General features: G+C 47.6%; 1 pseudogene; it reads left to right on the forward strand.

Annotated features, from left to right (window-relative positions):
• The first annotated feature begins 188 nt into the window (after window positions 1-188).
• Window positions 189-20,633, forward strand: LOC141924049 (heat shock 70 kDa protein 12A-like; annotated as a pseudogene).
• The last annotated feature ends 112 nt before the right edge of the window (window positions 20,634-20,745 follow it).

Consider the following 20,745-nt stretch of genomic DNA (forward strand, 5'->3'; position numbering starts at 1 on the left):
GGTGTCTACAGAGGTATTTCCCTCACAACTCCTCTTCCTCCCAGGTTCCCCTTCTTAACTATGTTATCACAGAGGCATGGCCACCATCGGTAATTGGCTTGGTCTTGACCAGAGAGGGGTCCCACTTGGAGCTGGGGGAGCTTTGAGAAGCTTCTCACAGGAGCCACCGCTGTAACCCCCTCCCCTCTATGAAAACCCCACCACACACAAACCCAACAAACTTTGCTTCAGGTATGGACGAAATCTGCCAGGTGTACTGGAGGACAGAGCACAGCCTCAAGACCCTGAAGATGCCCATGTGCATCTTGTTCAACCAGAAGTGAAGTTCAGGAGGTTTGGCTATGATGCTGTGATGACATACAACAGCCTGTCCTCCAGCAAAACTGACAACAGGTACTCCTTCCAGAACTTCAAGATGAAGCTGTACAACACAGTAGGTGTAATGGTTACTGCTAATGGGAGTGAGAGCTGTTCATTTATTTGAGGGGTGGGCGTTAGAGGAATTAGTGAAGAGGGCTGAATAAATCTGGCTGATGCATATGAATGAAGGGAAATCAAGGGGTATTTTGATGAACTGAAGAAGAAATTATTTATTTTCTTAATTAGCCAAAGGCTTCATGGGCCCTTCCTTAATGATGCTGTTCATTGTCTAAAGACAGTAAAACCTGACTAACACCTTGGTGATGCCAAATACTTGTTCTTAACAAAAAGTTGCCCTGCTCCTGAGCTTGGCAGAGAAACTAGCCTCCCTCTGGGGCTCTCTGCCTTGGTCCTCAACAGGGGACAAGTGAAGTTTCCTGTAATTTGAATGAGGTGGACAACCTCAGGACGAGCATAAGGGCTCTCCCCATATTATGTACCTCCCCCTAGCTTGTCTCTCCCTCCCCTGAAATGATGTGCTGAAGCCAGTTTAAGAGTGGCTATCTGTCCTTCAAGCATAGATTGGCTATCATTTCTCTCTGAAGGCTCTGTGCTAGTTCAGAATTTTTCACAGCTTTTCTAGATTTGCTTGTTCAGCCAAACATTAGGCTACCTTAGGGCTTCCCTGTCTGTGTCTGGGGTCCCACAGGGCCTCCCAAAGATGGAATAACCCAGATCACAGGGCCAGCCCCAGATAGTCTCATGTCTGCTCTTTGGCATCCCCCAGTGCTAAGAAATGAGCGCTGAACTGGATGTGGGGCGAGGCGGTAGGTGGAAGGCCTCTATGAAGACTTCTCTCCCTGGGAAAGCTGGGAATGATGTGGTCTGTCACAGTGTCCCCTGTGGAGTAGTGGGTTCTCACTCACTTTCAGAGGGGACTGAAGAGAGGCTTTAGTTCAACCCCATTTCTCTGCACCCAAGAATGTTTGAGGGAAATTTCATTACAGAATCACAGAATGATTGATGTTGGAAGGGACCTCTGAAGGGCATCGGCTCCAACCTCTGTGCTCAAGCAAGACCACCTAGACCTGGTTGCCCAAGACTATTGTCTAGCCAGTTTGAATATCTCCAAGGATGGAGATTCCACAACCTCTCTGGGCAACCATTAGAAGGGCTCAAAGACAAGAAAGGGAGACACCAGTTCCTAGACACATAAGTAGTTATTTCTGAATCCCCATAGAAAGTGTCCATAGAGGGTGTGTCATAACAGCTTCCTTATATCATTCTCTCCTAACTGAGCCAGGAACAGTGACAGGAAATGAAACTGTAAGTAGAAATGAACATAGATTACCTTTTTCTTAAGTGGCTGCACCTGCAGAACAGGATTCACCTCACCTTTCCTAGTTGTGTGCTATTTAACCTGAGCAGGACCTGGACCTGCCTGTTTTTCTCCATTGGCTGTAAAGGATCCCAAGTTAATGGAGCTGATTATCCAGTTGATAATCCTTGTGATTTAGGGCCATTTAGGTGGCTGCTGAAGCAAAACAAACAGAAGCACCTGAGGTGAAGGCTGGCTCCTGAAACGCAGCCAGCCTGATCAGGCAATCAGGGACTGATGGAGGGAGTTTTGGTCTGGGAGAGACTAAAAAAGCATCAGAGCAGCCACCTGCTTCAAATACACTCAGGGAGATGCATAAACCAACAAGACACATTGTAGAGAAACTGTGCCAGACCAGAGGGTTGTTTGTCTGCATGTTTGTCCAGCATATATTTTGTTAATGCCATACACAGAGTATAGGTGTAAGCAGAAAGGTCTGAAGTTTCTATACATACACCTGCGAAACGTATGGTGGTGTCACATGGAAAGTACAATTCTCCCCACTGGCTGTTCAGGAGGATCTACAGGGTCTTTACAAAATGTGGCCCAGGAGAAACAGCTGACTTATCAACCACATTGGTATTTTGCCTGTTGAATCACAGATGTCATGGGTAAGCGGTTTGGTAGCTGACCTGTGTCAATTAGGCTGCAGCTTGCCACAATACTGAAGCCATTGCTGGGAAATTGCTCAGGTTTGGAGACAGGACCTCCTTCTGTGCCATGTGTTGTACAGTGCTCAGTGTGAAGGGGACAGGTCTCTTGCTGAGACTGCCATGTGTGACCCTGAGATTTTTTTTGTAGAAAGTCACTTCTGGCATGGAGCTGAAAGCCAGCAATGGAAAGATGCTTCCTACCCTGACGGTCTTTTCCAAAAGCCTGTGCTACCTGAAGGAACATGCCCTGAACACCATCCAAAAGACGTCTTTCCAAACCATCTGCAGCCAGGAGGAGATCACCCAGGTCATTACCATCCTGGCCATATGGAGTGCTGCTGCCAGGACGTTCATGCAGTTCATGCAGCAAAAGAGGTGAAAGTAAGGGTTATCCCACTTCCTCAAATTATCTTCAGAGATTATTTACCCACTGAAGCAGAGGAACTCCCCAACATTTGAACAACTTGTATTTCAAATTTCAGTCTATCAGGGAGAGAAATCTCCCTTGTTTGGGGGTGGTGGGCGAGGGAACGTCCCAAACTGCCAGTAACAACTGCTCTGCCCTTTTCCCCCACCACCACATAGAAATGAGCCCCACACGGATCAGCGGTACAAGAACCACCACCCCAGTGTGGGGTCCTGGGGAGAGAACTGCCTCCCTAGCAGGTAGCATTCATGCAGTGGTGATCTTGCCACCTTTGCTTGAACTGACACCTCTTTCTTGTGATTTTAGGCAGGACTCATCTCTGATATGATTTCTGAGAAGCTGATCATTGCCTTGGAGCCAGAGGCTGCATTGCTCTGGTGCAAAGAGCTTCCGCAGGAAGGGTTAATGGCAGACAGCAGTGACAAGAAGAAGTTTGAAGACTCCCCTGGGATCCAGTATATTGTTGTTGACTGCAGATGCTGATGCGGAAGTCCCAGGCACAACTTATATGACCAATGTGATCAAGTTAATGCCATTTTATTAAAGGATACACAGCAATTTATACACTATCACAAAGCACATGCGCTGCTGTCTTATTGCTAATAGGCTAAAGCTACTTGTCCACGCGCCCCTTTGCCCTCTATGATTGGTCCCGCTGTGGTGTCCATGCGCTGCTCTCCTACTAGGTAGGCATCCTGTTTTCAACATTCCAACTTCTTTATCTTTTGGCTATGCACGCAGTTTCTTAATCTTCCTTGACCTTGCAAGTGTCCTTCAACACAGCTGCAGCCTGTTGTTACAGTGAGGCCCCTCGGTCTGGATCGCTCATAATATGTCCGTTGTTTTCCAGCCATTCCACAAATCCCCCTTTTTGTTTTTGAGCGATCCAGACCTCTCCTTTCTTAAACATTTGCTCAATTAAACCATTCAACATATGTTGCAAACACTGAAACAGACAGGGAAGAAGCAACATCAAAATCAATAAAACTATTAACATTATCAATACTCCTTTAACCAATGTCTGCAACCAACCCCCCATCCCGAGTCTAGTGAGCCAATCGGAAAAGGGATCATGTCCTTCAGTAATATGTTTCATATTCTCATGCAGTTTTGCTAATTGCTGGTGTATGTTTTGCGAATGGTCAGACAAATTAAAGCAACACATCCCTTCAAAGTCTTCACATCCGTGCCTGTGTGCTAATAATAAGAAATCTACGGCAGCTCGATTTTGTAAAGTAGCATGTCTAACACTATCAACATCAGAGAGTAACGCGCTTATCATTTGCGAAGTGAAATTAAATTGTTTTTCACCCCAACAAGCTAATCTATGTATATTTTTTGCATTTATGGTAGCCATTCCTCCTGGAAGGAAAAAGCATGTGGCTATAACAGTGGCTAACGATGGCAGCCGTACTTCATCATTGCATGTTTCATCAAAGTTTCGAACAGATCTGCGTGATCTTCACCCCTGACTCTTACTGGGATTTAGCAATTCTCTCATGTGGGGAGCAAACAATGTTAGTCGCCCAAGGTAGCAAGGACCACCAACAGGTCGTATAGGAATACCAGGCCATGCTCTATCCCCACAAATCAGAAAGACTCCGGGTGGAAGTTTAAAACCCGCTGTGGTTTTTACAGAGAACCTTCTTGTTATCAAATCATTTCAAGAAGAATGCCCTGTTACATTTTGGTAACCTACAAACAAGTCTTGGCGTCCATTCTGTGCCAACCAAATATGCCATGGGGCACCAAACCAAACCACTCCTGTGCCATTTACTGGCTGTAGCTGGGGAACGACATTATCACAGTTCTGCATCCTGGTAACATTAACATACTCAACAGGTGTAACACTAGCCGACAAATCCAATTCTTGCAAGGGTAAAGAAGTTAACCGATTTAGATTCTCAATGACTGTCCTTTGCCAAGCTGCGCTATGCATAGAAGGCCAAACATAGGTGTTATTTGAAATGAAACAACCATCATCATTTTGACTGCTAATCAGGTTCACTCTCTGTTGTTTCCAATATCCATCAAAACCAGTTTCATTTTCCCGCAATGGAATGCCAATTAAACATGTTCGAAAAGGATCATTTGCTTGTTGCAGACTCAAACAAAAATCCTTTATCCCAGATGTGTTTGTCCAGGTTACCCAAATGTTTGCTCTGGGTACGATGACGAAAATCCCTTCACTACCTAATATGAAACAAGTCAAAATAAACATGATCCACGATATCCACGTTTGACGTGTTGTCATCATTTCACCTCCCTTTTTCAGTTGTCCTGGTACACCTGTCAGCTTCGAGGGCCGTTTTTCCCAACACCACTACTCCTATCTACTATCTTGTTATTCTAATTAATACACTGCAAAGCTAAGCGTCTACAAAACTCAGAGTTAATTTCTGCTAATACCCTTTGTCCAAGGTTTTCAATTGAACCTAAAGCTTTAAAAAACTGCTATTGCTCTCTAAAAACTCGAGCCTGCCTTTCTGTATTAATAGCAAATTGCTGATACCTTGGCTCACCTACAAAGTCAGACAACCAACTTGCTTCAGTATAAAATTAATCCGGTCAGTGCACAAGTGACATTTATACACACTTTCCCGATCACATGCGCGTGTGACTCTCCAAGTCCTCTTGTCTCACCATGCACAATGTATTAAAACCTAGGGTCGACAATTCAGACCCAGCCCTCTACAAGCTATGTCGTGTCCCTCTGTCTGATCTGTGGTCAGCAGTTGTATTCGAACAGCCGCGCAAAACGACTGCAAACCCGGTAAAAGACAAAAAGCTTCACTGTTTGCTGGATGTAATGCTGTTAGCAACGGGGTCAGAACCAGGTTCAGTCGATGTTGGTGTCTCTGAAGTGCCTCAAAACACAGGGTTATTATCGTCGTTCTTTGCGATCCATGGCTTCATCCAGTTCGCAGGGACCTATGTAGATGAATTGTTACCTGTAGAGACACAAGCATAAACCCCTGCCTAGGACCTGTGAGTAAGTCTAGTGCTCTGCGTTATTCTTTATGACTTCCCCTTTCCAGGGCTGGTATCTGTAACAACACAAGCATATCCACGACTGGTCATTTTTAATTCTGCAGGTCCTCTCCATTCTCCTGTAACGACATCTGTGTATTGAACAAAACCACTATTTTCACATTGGTTTATACCAGATTTCAAGCCCAAACTATGTATTATTACTGGTGGTTCATCTCTATCACCTGTAAACCATAAATAATTTAACACATACACCACTTTTGCAAGTCGCTCTGCAGCAGCCAAGACCTCTCCCCCTTTTTGTTTTTGCAAAAGCGCTTTCAAGGTTTGGTCCGCTCTTTCCACGATGGCTTGTCCCGTGGGGGAATGCGATATTCCTGTGATGTGATGTATACCCCAGAGTTGACAAAAATGAGTAAATTTTCGAGAAGTGTAGGCCGGACCATTATCAGTTTTGATCTGTGCAGGCACACCCAGTGCCATAATTGCAGCATGCATACGTTTAATGACATGCCACGCTGTTTCTCCTGTTTGTGTCATTGCCCAGAGCGCTAGAGAAAAGGTATCGATAGAGACATGCACATATTTAAGCTTGCCAAATTCTGGGATATGAGTCACATCCGTCTGCCAAAGTTGTAGAGGTTGGAGTCCTCAAGGGTTCACTCCCAAACCGAGGCGGACTCCTACCTTCTGGCAGTCGGGACAGGATTGTACAATTCCTCTAGCATCAGCCACAGGAATGTGAAATTGTCTGGCTAACATTTTTGCCGACTGGTGAAAAAACTCATGCGACAGCCTGGCTTGTTCAAAGGTGTTAACAACAGGACCAGTCCAGGCTGCAGCAACAAGCTGATCAGCCTGGGTGTTTCCCAACGCAAGACCTCCACATCGCTGGTGACTGCGAATATGCATAATAAAATATTCATTCTGACGTTGGTTCAAAAGCGTCAGCAATTGTGTCCTGGTTTAACCAGGATAGGGTTAAGTTTCCCCAGCAGTGGGGGGAGGAAGCTCTAGCCGGGTTATTCATATGCCATGCTGACCTCACGTCCAGGCGCAAGAGCACGGGAAGAATCGGTGATCGCATGGGGTTGGCGCCACCGGGTTTTCTCTCACTGCTATATTGGTAGATATTTTGCCCTGTTCATTGTTATTACTATTATTCTTATTGTTATTGTTGTTGTTTGTTGTGTTGCTATTGCACTGCTGTATTAAACCTTTCCTTATCTCAGCCTCAGGGCTTTGTATTTCACTCCCTTTGTGGGGGAGGGGCAGTGGCTGCGTGGTCTCAGACCCTGGCAGGGGCTAAACCATTACAAATTATAACAACAAAGTATGTAATACAGGATTTCGTACAGGTTTCACCATGCTGTTTTCCAGACGTTGTACCGTACCCACAACATACAATGAATCTGATACTATATTGAGAGGTTCTTGAGACCAGCGTTGAAATGTCCAAATAACAGCTCGAAGTTCTAAAGTCTGTAAGGAGTCACCAGGCACTCCAGGGAGCATTTTATGTTCCCAGGTCTCCCCTTCCTTCCAAGTGACTGCAGCCCTTCGAGATTTTCGTTCAGCATCAGTGAAGACGGTTATCCCTTCTACTGGAACCTCTGATCGTAAGGGTATATGTACAAACCGCTGATGGGATAATAATGACAAGAGCTTGTCCGATGGATAACTATTGGTGATAGAACCTAAAAAATCAGCAATTGCTATTTGAAAGGCTGTTGAAGCGGTTAGTAACCAATCTAAATATAACTGAGATACAGGTATATAGATGACTGCTGGTTCGATGCCTGAGATGTCTAAAATTCGCTGCCTCCCTTTTATGATAAGTTGTGAAAATAATTCAGGGCATGTGACAACTGTTTTTCTGGGCTGGAAGGGGAGAAAAATCCATTCTAAAATTCATAAATTTGGTTTTGTTTCACTCAACTGAATAATAAGCCCTAATGGGTGCTCACGTTCACCCCCAGAGTTAACTAACATAAAGGAAAGAGCTTTATCATCCAGTCACCTGTGAGTATAAGTTGTCATTATTTTATTGGTAATTACTTGTAACGCTTGTTGTTGATCCTCATCCAGTTGACGGCGCTCCTGAGCTAGTACAGACGTCCCCAGGAGCGGCATCAATGGTTTCAGATCATCGTTCGTAATTCCACAGATATTACGAACCCACTGGATATCCCCAATTAATCTCTGCATATCAGACAATGTTTCTATTTTTGTGTTAATTTTTACCTTTTGAGGACGAATCATTGCATTTGTAATAATCCAGCCCAGATACAGCCATGGCCCCTGTTTCTGAATTTTCTCTGGCGCTATCTCTAATCCCCTCTCCCTGAGACTGCATGTTAGCTGACCCAATATTGTCTCATAGTCCAATTGTTTTCCTGCCACTAAGATATCATCCATATCATGATAAATAAGTAAATGAGGATACTGTTTCCGGATGGGATCTAAAGCCCAAGTGACAAAAGACTGACAGATTGTGGGTGAATTTTTCATCCCTTGTGGTAGCACCACCCAATGATACCTCTTTGCTGGTTTGGCCTTATTTATCGATGGCACTGTAAAGGCAAACTTTTCAGCATCCTCTGGATGTAAGGGGATTGTAAAGACGCAGTCTTTTAAATTGATAACCACCAGGTCCCAACCTTCCGGCAACATTACTGGGGAAGGTAAGCCGGGTTGTAAGGTGCCCATGTCACACATAATGGCATTAATTGCTCGTAAATCATGTAACAGGCGCCACTTCCCAGATTTTTTCTGAATTGTGAAAATCGGAGTGTTCCATGGGCTAGTTGAAGGCAGGATATGTCCGGCATTTAGCTGTTCCTGTACCAAATCATTAATAATTTGCAGCCGATCCAGTTTCAGCGGCCACTGGTCGATCCATATGGGATCATCAGTCCTCCAAGTTAATTTTAGGATTGGCTGCTCTACTGTGGCCGCGCCTAAAAAGGTGAAGTAATCAGTCGAGCTCCCACCTGACTGAGCAGATCTCTCCCCACCAGCATCACAGGTAAGTGCATTACACAGGGACGTGTGGTTACTACCTTGCCATCAGAAAACATAAATGCTATTATATCTCTACTGATGGGTGTGACTTGAGTTCCTCCAACCCCTAGAATTCCTGTAGTTGCTGGCACTAAAGGCCACTGTCTAGGCCACTGATAAAAGTGTATGATCATGACGTCTGCTCCAGTATCAATGATCATTCGTAATTTACTCGTCTGTCCATTAGGGTGTCTCATCTCCATCTGCTCCTCTGGCTTCCCCCGACTAATGTCCATGGCTAACAAAACATCTGGTTGTCCGGTGGACCCAAAGCCTTTTTCCCCCCTCCTCCTTTTTTCTACATTGGACACTTTTGATTCAAATGGGATTAGCTGAGCAATTTTCGATCCCTCCATGATAGTCAAGGGGGGAGTAAGTGTATATACCATGATTTTAATTTTCCCCTCAAAGTCAGCATCAATAAGTCCTGGGACAACAAAAATACCTTTTGTAGATGCCAAAGAACGTCTGATTAATAAGGCACTTAAACCATGTCCCAGAGGCCCCACCAGATTAGATTCAACCAGTTGTACCGCAGTATCAGTAAGAGTAACGGCTACTGCTGTTGCCAAGTCCACCCCTGCGCTCCCGGTGGTGGCGGCAGAGTAGCGGTCCAAGCACCCTGGACTTGTGTCATCGCGTGAGGGCGGGGCGCGCTCCGCGTCCCGTTTCCCTTCTTTCAACACACATGAGCGTTATGGTTATCTGTTTGACACTGGTCACACCATTATTGTCAACATTCTGCTTTAAGATGGCCCAGTTTTCCACAATTAAAACACTTCTTATCTCGCTTCCCTTTATTGTGTTTCCCTTGCACAACTGGTGTCACTGCAGCTCCTACCACAGCAGCCATAAAGGCAGCTCTCTTCTGGTCAAGCATTCGCTCAGCTGCCTCCAACAGGTAAGATCCTCGTGGTAAGAGGCTTAAGACTTTCTTAGTTTTCTCATTAGCATTATCATAAGCAAGCATATCAAGAAATTTAACTTTCATTTCATAATTTAAGTCAGGATTGCCATTAATAGCGGCATGTAATCTGTCAATAAATTTTGGATAGGGCTCCGTGGGCCCCTGTCTTACTCCAGTAAATGCTGGCGCCGCTTTGTCATCGTGTATGGCTAAAACTGTTTTTAGGGCTAATTCTTGGGTTAACGGTAACCCTTCCGGTTGAAACCCTCCTTGCCAATCTGGGTTGGCAAAAGGGCCTGCGCCCATCAGCATTTGAGCTTGCACCCCATATAGAGGATCTCCTTGCTGACGGGGTGTGGCTGCTGCAGCCTCGCAGGCCACTTGCCAACGTTGGAAAAATTGTAATTGTTGGGAAGCTGTTAGTAAGGTTTGTATAATCATGCACACGTCATACGGAGTTAACAAATGTGCTGTAAAAATATGCTGAATTACTGAATTAGTATATGGTGATTTTAACCCACATTGTGTTACTGCTAATTTTGCCTCCTTAATTATTTTCCAATCTAAGGCCTCCCACTCATTGCCTTGTGGGGTTACTGTTACCAGAGATGCTATTGGTCCAAGCTCGTTAAACTGCCCCTCTATTATCGCATCCCTAATAACTCCCCGCCATCGGTGTGCTGGATTACCATTACCACCTGCGTCTCCCAGTGCCCCCCCCTCCCATTTGAGCCGACGATGGCAGCGACCCGATTGCCGCTGTTTCCCCCTGACCACCACCCCCCCCAGTGTCGCAAAAGAAGGGGTCAGTAGGAAGAGGGGCTGGCGGTGGTGCCGTAGGAATAGGCCGAGCTGCTTCCTTCATTCGGATCTCAAATTGCTCTAGTTTTCTCGTTAGTTCTCGCAATTGTGGATCTTGTAAACAATAACGAGATTGTTCATGCACCGGTCGGGGTGACGGGGGCGAGGACGGGGGCAGGGCTGGGTCAGCGCCGTCCTCTGGTGAGGCGGCGGTGGCGGCGGGTGCGGGGTCGGGCGGGAGGCAGCGGGAGCGGGGCAGGGCGGGGCGCTCCGGGGATTGTTCCTTTGAGCTTGAGGGGTGGGACCCAAGCGGTGGTAAATCTGTTGATTTTTGCTCTTGACTTCCTGTCCTGGTTTAACCAGGATAGGGTTAAGTTTCCCCAGCAGTGGCGGGGGAGCTCTAGCCAGGTTATTCAGATACCATGCGGACGTCACATCCTGGCAGGTCACATTTTCCTGGCGCGGAGCGCGGTGCACTCGTGGTTTTGTACATCGTGCTTCAAACTGCTGTATTTGGTAGCTATTTTGCTCTGTTCATTGCTATCACTATTACTGTTATTGTTATTGTTGTTGTTGGTTGGGTTGCTATTGCATTGTTGTATTAAACCTTTCCTTATTTCAGTCTTGGGGCTTTGTATTTCACTCCCTTTGTGGGGGAGGGGCAGTGGCCGCGTGGTCTCAGACCCCGGCAGGGGCTAAACCACCACAACTTTGGTGCCCAACGTGGGGCTGGAGAAGACTGAAATAAGGACAAAAGGAGAAGTGTGTTAGAGCAATCTGTTAGGTGTAATTTTTCTGTTTTACTTGTATTGTTTGATAAGAAATGTTTGCAATGCTGGGCAATTTGCTTGCGTGGTGGGGTTGGATTAATCCTCATGTCCACTCTGTGCTCCTAGTAGTGGCATTTATTGTCGGTGGAAAATGTGGCAAGGGCTGTATTTTGCTATACTGGTTACTGTCTGCTTATAATGGGCTCGTTTCGCTGCTTGTGGGGGTGCACCGCTACCTGTTTGCTGCCTGGTCTTTTGTTTGGGGTCTCACCCCCTCTATGGGTGAGCCAGGGGAGGAGATTCTCTCAGTTTTTGAGAGTTTCAGCTATCCCTGGAGCACCCAGGCCACTGTGTTCGCGGCACAATGCTTTCTAAATGTCTGCCAGATCTTGTTTTGGGCCATGCGGTATTTCTCCAACAATAGCACCACCCAGAAACCTGCCCTGAGGGCAGATAGTTATAAATGGCTAGGTATGTGGGAGAAGATGGGCAAGTGCCTGAGTCAGTGGTCACCCCCAATGCTTTGGGATCTCACTCCCGAACAAGTGCAGAGTCCTGATAAACTGGTGGAGTGTTTGGAAAAGGTGTGCTGCCAATCTGACAAATCCCGGGAGACACAAATCCTTGCGATGTGCTGGGGGCTTGCCCATGCTTACCGTGTCATCTTTAACACTGTTCACTGCCCCCAAGGGGGCGAAAGAGCTGCAGGGTCTGAAAGTGAGCCTGCTGGTACAGCAGCTGGGCCAGGGGGACAGGCAGCGCCAGTACCGGTCGCCTCCACCAGCACAGCAGCTGAGCCAGAGGGACAAGCAGTGCCAGTATCAGTTGCCCTGATACGAAAAACCAAATATACCAAAAAATCCCCTCGCAGTGCACAGGGTGATAATGAACCAGGCCCATCATGAGAGCAGGAGGAAGAGCCGGAGGTAATCATCCGATCTCTATCCCTCAGTGAGTTGCGAGATATGCGGAAGGATTACAGCCGCAGTCCAGGCGAGCAAATTTGCACCTGGTTGCTCCGGTGCTGGGATACTGGAGCTGCTGGTTTGGAATTGGAGGGGAGAGAGGCCAAGCAGGTGGGACGTTTAGCCAAGCAGGTTGGTATTGACAAGGCAATAGGGAAACAGGCTCAAACCCTCAGCCTTTGGAAGCGACTCCTGCTCGCTGTGAGGGAGAGGTACCCCTACAAGGATGATGCTCTATGTCGGTTAGGCAAGTGGACCGACATGGAGAAAGGCATTCAAAACCTCAGGGAAATGGCTGTGTTTGATATGATCTATGGTGATCTGAATGATGAGCAGTCACCATTGGATCCAGATCTGGTCCCTTGCACACAGCTGATGTGGCGGAAGTTCCTGCAAAGTGGACCAGAGGGACATTCCAAAGCATTAGCAGCAGCATCCTGGTGGCGAGACAATCAGACAGTGGATGAAGTGACTATGCAGCTCCGGCACTATGAGGGGAGTCTCCCTTCCTCCCAACATGCTTTGGTTTCAGCCGTAGAGGAACTGTCTCAGAGGCTCCAGAAAATGGAACAGGACATGTCCTATGTTCCGCCTGCACGGGCCGATGTCTCAGCCATTAGAAGCAGGCATTTCCCCACCCAAGAGAAGGGCGGTAGAAGGTACACACCACGGGGCACCCTGTGGTTCTTCCTCCGCGACAATGGGGAGAACATGAGAAGGTGGCATGGACAGCCCACTTCCGCCCTAGCTGCACGAGTACAGCAACTGAAAGGGAAGACCATCATGAAAGGGGAGTCTTCCAAGAGAGATGCAGCTCCAGTGTCTAGTCAGAAACCCCCCAGACAGAATAGAATGGCCAACAGTATGCTTGACCCTCTTGAGGGGACCAGTAAGTCATTCCTGCAGGAGTCACTCTTAGATCAAGTGAGTGATGGTGAGCAGGATTAGAGGGGCCCTGCCTCCAGCCAGGTGGAGGAAAGGGATAATTGGATTTACTGGAAGGTGTGGATCCGATGGCCTGGCACATCAGAACCACAAGAATATAAGGCTTTGGTAGACACTGGCACACAGTGCACTCTGATGCCATCAAGCCACAGTGGGGTTGAATCCATCTGCATCTCCGGAGTGACAGGGGGGTCCCAACAGCTGACCCTCTTAGAAGCTGAAGTAAGCTTAACTGGGAAGGACTGGCATAAGCACCCCATTGTGACTGGCCCAGATGCCCCGTGCATCCTAGGTATAGATTACCTCAGGAGAGGGTACTTTAAAGACCCAAAAGGGTACCGGTGGGCCTTTGGTATAGCTGCCCTGGAGGAGGTTGAGCAATTGTCCACTTTACCCGGCCTCTCAGAGGACCCCTCGGTGGTGGGGTCGCTTAAGGTTGAAGAGCAGCGAGTGCCAATTGCTACCAAGACGGTGCACCGGCGGCAGTACCGCACTAACCGAGATTCTCTAGTCCCCATCCATCAGCTGATCCGTCGACTAGAAAGCCAGGAGGTGATCAGCAAGACTCACTCACCTTTCAAACAGCCCTATATGGCCAGTGAGAAAACCTAATGGCGAATGGAGACTGACCGTGGACTACTGTGGCCTGGATGAAGTTACGCCAGCAATGAGTGCTGCAGTGCCAGACATGCTAGAGCTCCAGTATGAGCTGGAGTCGAAGGCAGCCAAGTGGTACGCCACGATTGACATCGCTAACACGTTTTTCTCCATTCCAATAGCACCAGAGTGCAGGCCACAGTTTGCGTTCACTTGGAGGGGTATCCAGTACACCTGGAATCGATTGCCCCAGGGGTGGAAACACAGCTCCTCCTGGCACCTTGACTGCCGGTGCTGGGATGGATGTTCAAAGGAAAGGCTCCCTCCACACATCATGCAACAGATGCCACATGGAGTAAATGGGTTGCGTTGATAACACAACGGGCTCGAATAGGGAACCGCAACCCCCCAGGATTAGTGGAAATGATCATGAACTGGCCAGAGAGCAAAGATGCTGGGATGTCACCAGAACAAGAGGTGAAACGTGCTGAGGAGGCCCCACCATATAACGAGCTGCCAGAGGAAGAAAAGCAATATGCCCTGTTCACTGATGGGTCTTGTCGCATTGTGGGAAAACATCGACGATGGAAGGCTGCAGTGTGGCATCCCACACGAGAAACCAATGAAGCTGTTGAGGGACAAGGTGAATCAAGCCAGTTCGCAGAGGTGAAAGCCATCCAATTGGCTTTGGAGATTGCCGAGAGAGAAAAGCGGCCGAGGCTCTATATCTACACTGACTCGTGGGTGATGGCAAGTGCCCCGTGGATGTGGTTGCAGCAATGGAAACAGAACAACTGGGAACGCAAGGGCAAACCCATCTGGGCCGCTGAAGTATGGCAGGACATTGCAGCCCGGGTGGAGAACCTTGTTGTGAAGGTGCGCCATGTGGACGCCCATATACCCAAGAGTCGAGCCACTGATGAACATCAGCATAACCAGCAGGCGGATCAAGCTGCTAAGATCGAGGTGGCTCAGGTGGACTTGGACTGGCAGCGTAAAGGTGAACTGTTCATAGCCCGGTGGGCCCATGAGACCTCGGGCCACCAAGGCAGAGATGCAACATATAGGTGGGCTCGAGATCGAGGGGTGGACCTCACCATTGACACCATCGCAGAGATCATCCACGGATGTGAGATATGTGCTGCAATCAAACAAGCCAAACGGGTGAAGCCCCAGCAGAATGAAGATGGATGGATGAAATATAAATATGGAGAGGCCTGGCAGATCGACTACATCACACTGCCACAGACCCGCCGAGGCAAGCGCCACGTGCTCACAATGGTGGAAGCAACCACTGGATGGCTCGAAACTTATCCAGTGTCCCACGCCACCGCCCGAAACACCATTCTGGGCCTTGAAGAGCGAGTCCTGTGGCGACACGGCACCCCAGAAAGGATTGAGTCGGACAACGGGACTCACTTCCGAAATAACCTCATAGATGCCTGGGCAGAAGAACACGGCATCGAGTGGGTCTACCACATCCCCTACCACGCACCAGCCTCTGGGAAGATCGAGTGCTACAATGGACTGTTAAAAACTACATTGAGAGCAATGGGGGGTGGAACCTTCAAACACTGGGACACACATCTGACAAAGGCCACTTGGTTAGTGAACACAAGAGGATCTGCCAATCGAGCTGGCCCGGCTCAGTCAAAACTTCCACGTGTTGTGGACGGGGATAGAGTCCCTGTGGTGCGCATGAGGGACCTGCTGGGAAAAATGGTCTGGGTTAGTCCTGTGCCGGGCAAAGGCAAACCCATCCACGGGATTGTTTTTGCTCAAGGACCTGGGTGCACCTGGTGGGTGATGCAGAAGGACGGAGAGGTCCGATGCGTGCCACAAGGGGACTTGATTGTGGGTGAAAACACACCGTGAGTTATACTGTGCTTTTGTCAATTTTTCTTTGTCAATGCTAATTGCTAAATGGCAGCTGGGTGTGACGCACATGGTATAGAATAAAGGGGTGGATTATGTCCTGGTTTAACCAGGATAGGGTTAAGTTTCCCCAGCAGTGGGGGGGGAGCTCTAGCCGGGTTATTCAGATACCATGCGGACGTCACATCCTTGCAGGTCACATTTTCCTGGCGCGGAGCGCGGTGCACTCGTGGTTTTGTACATCGTGCTTCAAACTGCTGTATTTGGTAGCTATTTTGCTCTGTTCATTGCTATCACTATTACTGTTATTGTTATTGTTGTTGTTGGTTGGGTTGCTATTGCATTGTTGTATTAAACCTTTCCTTATTTCAGTCTTGGGGCTTTGTATTTCACTCCCTTTGTGGGGGAGGGGCAGCGGCCGCGTGGTCTCAGACCCCGGCAGGGGCTAAACCACCACACTTCCCTGCTGCACGGGTGCTGCGCGTGAGGCGTCCCCGTCCCTCCTTTTAGGAGCTGCCTTGGGGAACAGGGATCCCGCGAACGTCCTAGCGGTAGCGGAATCCTGAGCGCCAGCGCGTTCTGCCTCTGCTGACAAGGCAGCGAAAGCGGAGGCGAGGGTCCGCCGTTCTGCTTTCAGTTCTTTCAGAGTCTCTGGGACCAATCTCCACCCGGTGGAGAATTTCCCACTGTCTTTAGAACCTGAGCTAATGTTGTCCCACTGTGCCGCTGCACTCACTGAGGGGATTAATCCGTGCTGCTGAGCCCACAACAGCAACTTCCTCAGGTTTCCCTCATAATAAGATAATCCTGTTTTAGAGAGTATATGTTGGAGGAGTTTAACCACTGCCGCTTCTTCTTTGCTTAGTGTGGACCCCATCTCCTCCCCAGCCGCTCACCTGATCAGGGCGAGATTCCCGACGCTTGCACGTGCATCTTCCCAGGTGCCGGGGCAGCGCCTGCTACGGCTGGCTTCTGCCCCCTTTGAGCCGTCTTCTCTTGCTCGGGCAAGCACCGACGAGAGGGTCCCTACTCCCAGGGTTTCAAGTCCCATGTACTTTTGATAAGGCTCTTGTGGGCCCCACGTCGGGTGCCACTTGCTGACGCGGAAGTCCCGGACACAACTTATATGACCAATGTGATCAAGTTAATGCCACTTTATTAAAGGCTACACAGCAATTTATACACTATCACAAAGCACACGCGCTGCTGTCTTATTGCTAATAGGCTAAAGCTACTTGTCCACGCGCCCCTTTGCCCTCTATGATTGGTCCCACTGTGGTGTTGTAATGGTTTAGCTCCTGCTGGGGTCTGAGACTACGCGGCCGCTGCCCCTCCCCCACAAAGGGAGTGAAATACAAAGCCCCAAGGCTGAGATAAGGAGAGGTTTAATACAGCAGTGCAATAGCAACACAACAAACAACAACAATAACAATGAGAATAACAGTAATAACAATGAACAGGGCAAAATATCTACCAATACAGCAGTGAGAGAAAACCCGGCTGCGCCAACCCCACGCGATCACCGAATCTTCCAGCGCTCTGGCGTCTGGACGTGAGGTCAGCATGGCATATGAATAACCCGGTTAGAGCTTCCTCCCCCACTGCTGGGGAAACTTAACCCTATCCTGGTTAAACCAGGACCGGTGTCCACACGCTGCTCTCCTACTAGGTAGGCATCCTGTTTTCAACAGTCCAACTTCTTTATCTTTTGGCTATGCACGCAGTTTCTTAATCTTCCTTGACCTTGCAAGTGTCCTTCAACACAGCTGCAGCCTGTTGTTACAGTGAGGTCCCTCGGTCTGGATCACTCATAACATGTCCGTTGTTTTCCAGCCATTCCACATGCAGAGGTAAAATTATCCCTGTTTAACAGGTACCATCTTTGCTGGACATGGAGCGTGGCTGTTTTGCAGTGTCCCCAAAGGTCTGCAGTGCAGTCCCAGAGCTTGTACTCCACTGCTGTGCTTGTCATGGGGTTTTTATTTTTGTTTTTATTTCTCACTTAATGAGATCTCATGGACAGGCAGAAAAATGGGAGGAAAGAACAGGACTGCCAAAGGCCTGATCCATGGCAAATGGAAGTCACTGAGTGTCTCATGCCGTCATGCATTTCAGGCCAGACAGTCATAGTGAGAGCTCCTGCTATTGCACCAGATCAGTCTGCACCATCTCACAGCATCAGCTATTGATGCACACCCACGTGCTGTTGTACAGCCTGAGCTCACAGCCTCCTCTGTACAGCAAGTGAACTGGCCAAAGAGATTAACTAGCAGGCCCTGTAGAGTAAATCATTAAGAATATTTGATGGAGCACTTCCTAGTAATTTCACTAGTTCCTGTGTGAGTTTTTTTGGTGTGACATGAATTTCCTGCCAAGAGCAGTCTGGTCATTGTAAACAAATGCCAAAAAGACATCAAGAGGAGCACAAGTAGCTCAGAGTCGCACCACTGCTGCTCATCTTAACTCAGAGCTTGTACATCAAACGGCAGGAGTCAACTATCTATGTGAGGAGGTCAGTCTCCTTTTGTGATCAGAAAGGAGATTGGATTGTGCAGGGAGCAAGTCAGAGCATCCAGCTCTCATCAGCAATTGCTGTAGGAACCTTGAGAGACCAGTCTTGTAAACAGAAGTGAGTAACTTTAGGAAATCTAGAAGTGTGCAGGCAATAGCAGAGGAGTGAGCATGAGAAAGGAAAGCTGGAGAAGAACTCACTTGTGAACCAGGAGTTCAGAAGGTAAGATTATATTCAGTGGAAAGGAAGGACCTCATGTACTTTAAAGAAAACAGCCAACTTCATTTGTGTTTGTCTGTGTGTGTGTAGGTAGCACAACAGACATCACAATAGATCCAAGAGAACCATTACCTGAAGGAATTACACAAGGAAGCTGGAGGTGGATGGGGAGACAACAGAGTGGATGAAAACTTCACTGGTTTCCATGAGGAAATATTCAACGATGGCGTATGGGATGAATATGTAAAGAGCCACCCTACCGAATTACAACGTATGATGTACAACTTCAGCCTACAGGAATGCTCTGCTAGCAGGGAGGTGGGTCTTACATACATTGTTACAACAACTTGACCAGAGTGGCAGAGTGCAAGAAGAACATCTCCCACTTCAAAAAAGCAAAAGGAGCTGTGTGGTGCGATGGGATGATCATGGTTACATATGAGAAAATGACGAACTTTTTTGACTACAGTATCAAAAATATAATTCATACGTTGAGGGAAATTCTTGACAAGCCTGAGATGGCCAATGGTCCAGTACATTTTGCTTGTGGGAGGCTTTGCATCTAGCATCATCCTGAGAGATGCGATCAGTATCGTAGCCTTTGTCCAATGGAAGCATAAGTAGCCATTGCAAAAAGGGGCTGTTTTATTTGGGGTCAATTCACCCATTGTTGCCTCAAGAGTCAGCGCTCAGACATATGGCATAGCAGTAAGCCATAAAGTTGATGCTGCTATCCATGACTTCTGTAAACTAAGGGTCTCAAAAGCTGATGGCTATATTTATTGCACAGATCTCTTCCAAAATCTGGGGGGAATTGAGGAGTCAGTGAATATAAATGAAGTTGCCCACTATAATTTCCATCCAACAGAACCAGATCAAACAAACTGCATCCTTTTATTTCTATTGTACAGAAGAGCAGGATGCTGGTACATAGATGAGGAGGGAATGGAATGGCTTGGCTCCTGTACAGTGCCAATGCCAGACACAAAGCTGGGGAAGAAACGCCAGCTGAAGCTGGATATTAAATTTGGGCTAACTGAATTTAAAGCCATTACTGAGATTACTTCCAAACAAAGTTGAGCAGTTATAATAGATTTTTTAACTGTGTAAATGCTCAGTACATTGAGCAGCAGGGACAATAACTCAAGGGAGAGCATGGCTTTAGTGGGGGGCAGTAACTACTACAATAGAGAAGGCAAATGGGCTATAAAGTCCATCATCCAGCCTTCTGCTTGCACAGGTAAACAGTTTGCTAGTCTGCTTCTCTGGTTCCTTTCATTCATCACCAACCACACTTCCAGTCCAACACCTCTCTTTCTGTTGTATCTGACAGCAGGTTTATCTCTTTATCTCTTACCTCTTGCCCTTCTAGCTTAGCCCCTTTGCATCTCTGAACACAATAGTCCATACCACCAATATAATCATCTGTTCTCTACCTGTGTTTGATACAAAGCTTCTGGACTGTTGCCTAACTTTCACCTAATACCAGCCCATAACTATTTCTTTTAGCCAGATGTCTTCTTTCAGTTACATCTTCTCTTCCTCTGATATCAGGTCTCTTTATCTGGTGTCCAGGTTTAAGTCTGCCAGGGGTGACATTAAATGGATTTTGAATCTCTTCAGAACATCATTTACATAGATTGTGTGTAATTAAAGCACTCTTGTCTCAGTTAAAGGTGCTATGTGAAGCAGTAACTCAATGCAGTCTGGGGGCTTGTATCCAAAATCTTTGGGAGGGTTGTTTCCATTAAACCAGCTCTGGGACCTCTACATCTCTGACCTGGGCTTGATGTTTTCCATGTCCATAAAAGCTTTGCCTCCTGCCTACAGCACCTGGGCACAGGTTCAGCACAGTGTGTCCTGTATGAGTCCAAATTTGTCCAAGAAAAGGATGTGATCCTGAATGGGAGAGTGAAGTGCAGTCTGGTGGCAAGCTGGGAAAGCTGCATGCATCTGCCCCGGGTCTTTTGAACCCATGTGCTATTTGGGCTTTGGCATTCAGACATTGACACCAACAGTTGTGATTGCAGCTCCTAATTTTGCTTATTTTGATGAGCTGGTAATGTTAATAAGCTCAGATACTGAGCATGGAGCAGATGCAGGTGTTTGTCACCTCTCTAAAAGCAGGACTGAGTGTCAGCATGTCAAACTAAGCATCCGAGAAACCTAGCAATACCTGCTGGGGGGGGGTCTAACTTCAGTCTGACAGTATGGGGGGTGTTGGGAAAAAAAGAATTATAGCTGCTGAGCCCCTTTCAGCCATCCTCTACAACAGGTGTGTC

The sequence above is a fragment of the Strix aluco genome, chromosome 5 (genome assembly GCF_031877795.1).
Source record: "Strix aluco isolate bStrAlu1 chromosome 5, bStrAlu1.hap1, whole genome shotgun sequence".
In the NCBI taxonomy this organism is placed as follows: Eukaryota; Metazoa; Chordata; class Aves; order Strigiformes; family Strigidae; genus Strix; species Strix aluco.